Raw genomic sequence first — 8,164 nt, 5'->3', positions numbered from 1 at the left:
ACGTTCTTATTGCTACACACTGCAATCACTCTTTTTTTCTTTTTTACTTTTTTATTTTTTTTTTTTTTTTTTTTTCTTTTTCGATGAAATATGGAAAACGAAGTAAATCCGAAAGTATCATCGTTCTATGGATGATTTATCGAAGTGAGAAGGCATAGGAATTTCCTACGCCGGAATAAACTTACGACGACAGCTTTCGTTTTTATCCTTCTGCGATAAGGGAGAGTGGAAATGACCCATTTTATTTTTATAAGATGTAAAACACCGTGGAATGATTTATGACGGATAAGACACTGTATGAATGTTACACGATGGATTATGTTCTCTTTTTACTTTGCTTCTTAGTCGGAGACACGCGAAACGATTTGCTTTATCTTATTTACGATTATTAGTAATTTATGAAAAATATTCAAATATGAACAATCTCGTCATCTTCTAATTTTCTTTTCTCTCTCCTTTCTTCTTTTAAACAATGTAACGAGAGATGGTTATTCTGTGAAAATTATACGAGATACATAGAGAGATATAGACCCCGTTGCGAATATTTTACGGTGGACAAACTTACGACTCTGATTTCCTCTTTCGCTTTAATAAAATACGATGGAAACGATTTGTTTTACTTTTGTAAGAGTTATGCGAGGTGTAAAGAATTACAAGTTGGTTTATGATAGACGAAATCCATCTTGTGTGAAGGGAACAGGCTTTCGAGAGATCATTAATATTCATGCCAGCTGGATGAGGTATCTGTGTCGTGCTTTTTTCCCCTTGCACTCGACGCGTTATTTTTCCATAAAGGGATTACGCGAACGAATACTATTTACAGGTTTCTCGATTGCCCCCACACGGCAGAAAAGAGAAGGAGAGCAACGTGATTTCCAACTCTCGCGTTTGATGAACGAGACATTCTGAATTTTGGATTTAACAGCGATTTTTATGCAGATTGGACCGAATTACTATGATAATGCGGTATTATAATTCCCATTTACATAATGTATTAACAATGCTTATAATAACCAGCTTGTTGTTTGCATCGTTCCCCTTTCGATGATGTTTCTTCCGATTTTATCGTCTCTAACGACTTCTAATTAACGTTTATTAGAAAGTTAATCTCGCGGATCGTGCTTTGACAATTTGTTTAATAACATGTTTCTCTACTTATTTTTATACCCTAAGCTTACCAACTGCTGCAAAACATCCGATTATTCCAACTCAAATTTAAAAATTCCTTCTCCAGTGTTTAATCACAGTACGTCGTATTTTCCGTAAATTTCAAGAAACATCCACTCGAAACATTTCTAATTTAATTTATAAACTCGTCTTTAATATTCTACCGAATATTCCAACCAAAAATATTTTGCCAATCTTCTCGAAGGAACAAAAAAATTATGGTCCGAGACGCTCGAGTCGTTGTTCTCCAATTATTCTCAGATCATCGTTCGCGATCTAGCGACGCGATACCTCTACGTTAGACTGGTCTGACTCGAGCAATTAGAAACCGCATTCGCCACGTGGAACAACGCTGTCGCGGAACACTCAGGCTTATTCGTGCTGTACATACCCGAAATATGGCGCAACTTGGTCAAGATTCTGCGAAGATCGCGGGCTTGTTGGTTGTCGGCTATGGACAAAGGGAAATCCGCAAACTGAGGCCGGGGAATTTCATATCGTTGCTCCTTTGTTCACCGTAACAACCACCGTTTGACTCACCCCTGCCAGAAACTTCCGGAGATCACAAACTTGGACGTGTAATTGTTTTAATGGTCCGATTCGTGACGTGTATCTTGATTGGAAGGAAACTATGAGACGAGTAGATTGGTCGAAACTACGCCAAAGTACGTCTTTATAGGAGCTTCAATTTTCCAAGTTCGCCAAGTTCCGAGAATCGAATACGGCCATAGATGTCAGCCACTTGTCTACCATGCGATGCTCGCGAACTTTGTTCCAAGAAGAGCAAAAGAAACCGTAAGAAAATTTAGTATTCTCGTTGATTTATCGAAGAAAAAGATTTACGTTTGATCGTGTAACGTACGTTTCCAACGCTATTCCGCGAGATTATTTAACAAAAGATATTATACATATATATATATTTAACAAACATCTTGACAGACACGAAGCAAGATGTGAATATAACTCGACGCAATACCAAGAGATCATTTTTACTCGCCGCAGAGTTTTATATCGACCCTTCAACCCTAACTGGAAGAAGAATACAAAAGAAAGGAGGAACTTAATCAGAATCTCTGAAAGAAGTATCCCTATCCATCGCCGTTAATCCCACACGATCATTCCCCAAACAGCATTCTCTAAGCAGTATCCTTTCCCTGGGAGCATCCCCTGTATATAGACCGAGAAACTACCACCTCGATTACCACCAAAGTCTACCCAGTAGGAACCATTTTCCAGTTTTTTCGCCCCGCAAACTGCTTGATTTTGGGCTTACAAGCGGCTCGTTTATTTACAACGCGTCGCAGAGATACCCGGCGATACCTTCCCTTTTTTTCCCAGGGAAGCATTATTTAGCGGCGGCCACTTATATTCGCGGTTGCAACGAGTCAGCCATTATAATTCTCCGGAGGTAAATAACCGCGGAGCTTACCCTCGTATCGCTCGTTTTCATAAATCGAGCCACGGGATCTTTGTACAAAAGGAACGGCGAACGTAGCGAGCACAGGCTAGAAAGCAGCCAAGAGGAGGAGCCAGGGAACAGGGAGGAGGCTTGATAATGAAGCCACGAAGATACACGGAGGTATCGTGAAATAAATCCACAGCAACGAATGAATGATAAAGCACTCGAGGTGGAAGAGGCGATCCTCGAAGAACAGTAGTACAGTGTTATCGAAGTGAGAACGCGGCGACTAAGCAGAAATGTAATGCTCCGCGCTAGTCTCTTGACCCTGCCATACAAGAGCGCTTAACGAACTGTAAATCATCCTCGAGAGCTTTGATGAAATGCTCCATTTGTAAGGCAACCCCGTCTTCAAAGAAGGACGAACTTCTTCGGGACTATGTTTGCAGACTGTGGCGTTCGGGAACGGCTTTCGAAGAACTACAAGTTCGGGAGACTGTGAAGAAATATCTAGAGCTGCTTATCGTGATTCTGAGAAAAATTTGCATTGTTAATTGCAATTGGATATCTTCAAGCGGAAAATCTACGCTTCGACGATTGAATAAATGAAACTGACGTCGTAAATTTAAAAGATGGAAAGTCGTCGACCGATCTCGCGTGGTTGGATAGACACAAATCGTATCGAACTCTGTGAATAGAAATTCTTCGCTGAAATTTGAGAATTTCAGGAAGAATAAAAGAGCAAGAAAAGAATCTTCTACTCGGAAACCGGTATAATCAACTTTCCTCGGCGTATCACAAACACTTACCCTTTCACAACCGAAGCAGAAGTTCCCTCTAGCGTAATTTTCTTTCCGACGAGGCTTCCTGACCGCTCGAATTCTGAAACATAAAAAAAACCAGGGAACCAATTAACCACGGTGAATACCAGTTTCGTTCGTGATTTTATCGAAATTATTGCCTCTTTCCGTCTACCACGAACTAAGTTTCTCCCTGTTCGTACCGATGGCTGTATTAAAAATTCAAAGATACCGTCGGGACGGTGAGGACGACCGAAAGAAGGAAAGAGAGAATTGAAAGAGAAATCGAACTTCTAACTCGGTTGCGGCATCGACGAAAAACTACCCCTGACCTTCGAGCATCTCTAGAGACGATCGTTCCTTTCCTCTTTCATCCCGAAGGATTCTTTGCCTTTCCCTCTCGACAAGAAGTTTCATTCGTCTGCAGCGCTTTCAGTCGCCTTCCCTTCGTAACTGGCAAAGAAATGTATTATATCGACCATCCCTCTCCGGAAATAGCGTGAGAAGTACGAACCCTTCCGGAAGAGTTGCTCTTCGGTTAGGTCTGTTTCGCGTTGGAGTACACGCGTACACGCTTGCGAGAGATGTTAGAAAAGCAACGAGAAGCTATGGTTTCCTATTTAATCTTTCAAAGTTCAAACGAACGCCGTCAATCACGTAAAGAGAGTTGCGAAACTTGTTCTTCGTGCCTCGATTTGATCTAGTGGCTCATAGATTTCTAAACCACCATCTTTCCAAATATTCAAACATTCGATATTCGTTTCAAACCCTCAAACATTCCAATATGTTTCACTTCTTAATTCATAAAAAAGAGGAGCAATTTCAAAGTTAAAATTAAAGTTCAAATTTCGTAATTCTGAAATTTAAAAGACTGCCAAATTACAAACGTGAAATGAAAATGTCTGTCTCAGAAATCTTTGCGTAAATCCCATCGCATCAATTACGTACACTACCGAACGTGACTGGTTATGTCAGATGGAGAATTCGATTTTAATTGGAATTCCATGCCAGAGAATATTTTTCGAGATGGAGGAACGAGAGAAAATATAGTTCTGGATAAAACGGATAAAAAAAGATCAAGAATCATAAAGGCTGGGGCTTCGAAATAAGGAGAGTCGACGATTATCGACAGCTGTCGACGATATCTAGATTCTAAAAGACTCCAGTAGAAATCATCGATCATATATTACGGTGGAAGATACCAGAGGTTCATAAAGTGACCCAGTTTTACGCAATTGTGTTTCTTTTTTTCTCGGTACAGAATAATAAAATTTTACAACACGGCAAAGTCACATTTGAAGAATATTATATTGGAAGTCACGCAGAACCATTCCTTCCAATTCCAGAGCAATAAGCAGTGTCTCTTTATTCTTTACGATGCGTAAGTTTTAACTTAAAGTAAGGAGAAAATTTCATTCATTTACATTTTACGCGTCATACATAACAATAGAAGAAACTTTATACAATTGCTCGCTGAAATCTTTAATTTTACTTTCAATTCAGATTTACGTGTCTATTTTTGTATTCCGATTTCTTTAACTTAATAAATAGATCCTATCGTATAAGTTCAAATTTCCAGAAATTATTATACAATGACAATCATAAATATCTACTCCAATAAATCGTTTAAAATACACTGAACGATATTTGGCGATTTATTCGCAGATTCTTTTACACCAAACAAATATAAATAATACCTATTTGATTCGAAGATGACAAGTATTCATGTTGCAAACCGTCCTGACAAATTTCATCGGATGAAATATGTTTCGAAGAGTGTGTCACTGTTGATCGCGATTGAACTGTACAGTTTGTAATTCTACGCGATAAATCTTGCTTCCCATGGTAGACAAATTTTAACAAACACAAATAATCGACTATTCTTTCGCATTAGCGCAAAACATTTCCGTGACAATATAGAATTTTCATTGCCTGTTTGTACAAACGGTTGCACGATTTCACTGTGACGATAAATAAAAAAATAATTTCCTGGAAAATTTCGATACGTCGTTGTTCGTTCGAAATTAAAAAATAAACGACATTTTGCGACAGTTAACTTGATATATCCTTTACGCAGCTTAACAGTCTCGCTCGTCAAACGTTCAAATTTCAGAATTTTTAAATCAGAGTTTCGAAATTTGATTTATCTACTTTAGCCATCTTCTAGGAATATTTTTGACGTGTATTTCACTAAATGGATTTCTGAAACTCGATCGAATAACCCCGGACTAACGTTCCACCCAAACTGAACGATTCTGACAAATGAAATCTCGGTGCGATTCAATTACGACAACATCTGAGACTTATCAAAATCCAGCGAGTAGGAAGTGGTTCGCTAACGTAGAACGATCCGATAAAAATTAATTAGCCACCATGACCTTACTCGGCGAGGATAATCGCGCGTGTTGCACCTTTTTATCGTTCTTATGCGCACGATAGGAAACGAGAAACCGTAGCCCCGACGTCGCCGTTGAAACGACGTTCCTTCCACGTTCCATTGTTGCCAATCAAGCAACTTCTTCTAGTCGACAATAATTGAAACGAGCCACACCGGCGTCCAATAACGAATTTCAAAACGTGCACAATCGCGTGGTAATGACTACGGGAAAATGGATCTGTCGCAATTGCAATTAACGTTACGTTACGATTAATATCGAATCAACGAAGCATCCGCGCGTTTTCCACGAAATCGCGTTTAATCGAACCGAACTGCTGAAATATAGACGGTCTCTCTCGTCGATTCCAAGATTCTCGACCATTCTCGTGAAAACTCGTCCGTTCATTTACGATGGTAGATCAACGTTCTCAGAAAAAGCATCCAAATAACAAATACCGTGCACGACATGCGCGATTTTCATCGCGACACACAAAAATACGTGAACGTATTCTTCGCCCTTATTCCAAGAAATAACCGGAACCATCTTTCTAAGGCATTATCCGAAAAACGCGTCTAGAAAAGAAACAGGAGAGAAGACACCTCAACTTACGATTACCCAAATCGTCTCTAAACCGTCGTCTTCGAAATGAAGTCAACATTTCCATCTCGAGCGGAGACGGTTCTCTGGGAAATTTTTCACAGCTCGCTCACGTCTTCCATTAGGTTACTTGGCGGATAGTTCGGTTACGTGAGCTTTTGTGCGCGGCCGCGAATCTCACGGACCCGTCTACAGACACCCTCTATTACGTTTCAACGGGAAATTTCCCTTACAACATCGTACTCCGTTCGCCACGTCGCGTGTAACCGTGCCACTTTTCCTCCGCGTTTTGCCTGAAATTCACCTACCCGCACGCACACCCTTCGTAATTCGCCCGCGAAACTTTCTTGCGTTTCTACAGGCTACATGTAAATAAGCTGACTAGGGCGTGTGCGCGCGGAACACTCCGTGTATAGACGATTATTAAAACAGCCATTATACGCGTGCGTGACATTGTAGCCCGCGTGGAAACGAGAACGCAGATGGAAGACCGTAGCAAACTCGAACGACGCTCTTTCGTTTAATATACATAGCGTTTCGACTTTAATACGCTACAAGCGAAAATAAGAAAGTAAGTTTCGTGCGAAGTTATCATCCTACGCTTTGTACTACACCGCGTTGATAATCAGAGCCGCGTTTGCCACTAGGCACAAAGTAGGCACGTGCCTAAGGCCCGCCGAAGAAAGAGACTCGGACAAAGGTATTGGCAAACGCTGCATGAAATAATCAAATCCACTGGCTTTGATTTCGAACTTTAATTAAAGGAATAAACACCAATAATAACGATACTTATCGCAAAACCTTTGTAAAATACAAGACGGGTCTGTTCCATCTTTCGCGGTAAGTGTCTTAAAAAAGAATTACGTTGACGTTGACACAGCAGTAAACAAAGTATCCATAAATGAAATTGAAAAGCCAATTGTTCGAGTAGAAATGGCTACGTTATTTCATAAGCTGGATGAATTCAAATTTGCTGCAGTAATATATTTGGGGAATGCTTTTAAATAGAATAAATGCTGCTAGCAAATCGTTGCAATCATCCACGGGTTTAATATCTACGATGGCATCGCTATATGGTAGCAACTTTATTAAAAATATCCGTAACAATTTCAAGGAGATTGAAATCAAGCTGAAAATATCATTCCAATTAAATATAAAAAGAGCGCCGACTAACAAAACAGATATTTATCGATGTCGAGAACGTACACTTAGGAGGCGAAGCTTTTAGGGCGAACATATTTTATATGGTTTTTAATAAAATAGTTACTGATTTATGCAGAAGAGGTGCTACGTAAAGGTACAAACAATAAATTTAAATTTATATACTTGTATATATATTAAAAGCTTGTATCGAGTGAATTTATAGCAAAGACGTAAGTATTGATGAATTCAAAGTGGAGTCCTGGCTTCTGACAGATTGAATTTTACAATCGAAAAGAAAATGTTTCGCGTTAAATTCCGACTACCGTCCGATATAACATCAACCTCTCAATACTATCCCATCATATAGCCATCTCATAACGCTTCGTTGAATTAAAAAACGAACCAAAAATATACAACGTTGGAAGGAATTCTCGTTCGCGAACAATTCGATGAATCGATAAGTCGAGGCTAACCAGGCGACTATGAAAAGATTTTATTCGCGAGCCTCGGCCTTTCAACTAGATGGACTTCGTTGGGCGAATTTATCGAGCAGGCCGTTCTTTTATGATGCATGAGATTTCCTCCATCTATGGATAATGGAATGGGAAATAAAGTGCGAACAATTCCGTCACTCCCTGTTCGCTTCGAGTCGCGACGTTCTCGCGCGAGCAAGTATGCAC

The 8,164-nt window shown here is 39.8% G+C and overlaps 1 protein-coding gene across 4 annotated transcripts in view; it reads right to left on the bottom strand.

The window, feature by feature from the left end:
- The window catches only part of Pgant9 (polypeptide N-acetylgalactosaminyltransferase 9), a 293,677-nt gene that overhangs the window by 212,651 nt on the left and 72,862 nt on the right, over window positions 1-8,164 (bottom strand). For all 4 annotated transcript variants that reach the window (XM_069124998.1, XM_069124997.1, XM_069124994.1 and 1 more), the window contains one exon: window positions 3,376-3,448. The gene's annotated coding sequence lies outside the window, so the exon portion shown is untranslated. The remainder of the gene's footprint in view (window positions 1-3,375; window positions 3,449-8,164) is intronic.

This window comes from Bombus flavifrons, chromosome 12, assembly GCF_040668555.2.
Source record: "Bombus flavifrons isolate JBK064 chromosome 12, iyBomFlav1_principal, whole genome shotgun sequence".
Taxonomy (NCBI): Eukaryota; Metazoa; Arthropoda; class Insecta; order Hymenoptera; family Apidae; genus Bombus; species Bombus flavifrons.
Note: the sequence above shows the minus strand (reverse complement) of the source record. Positions and strands in the feature narration are given on the sequence as shown.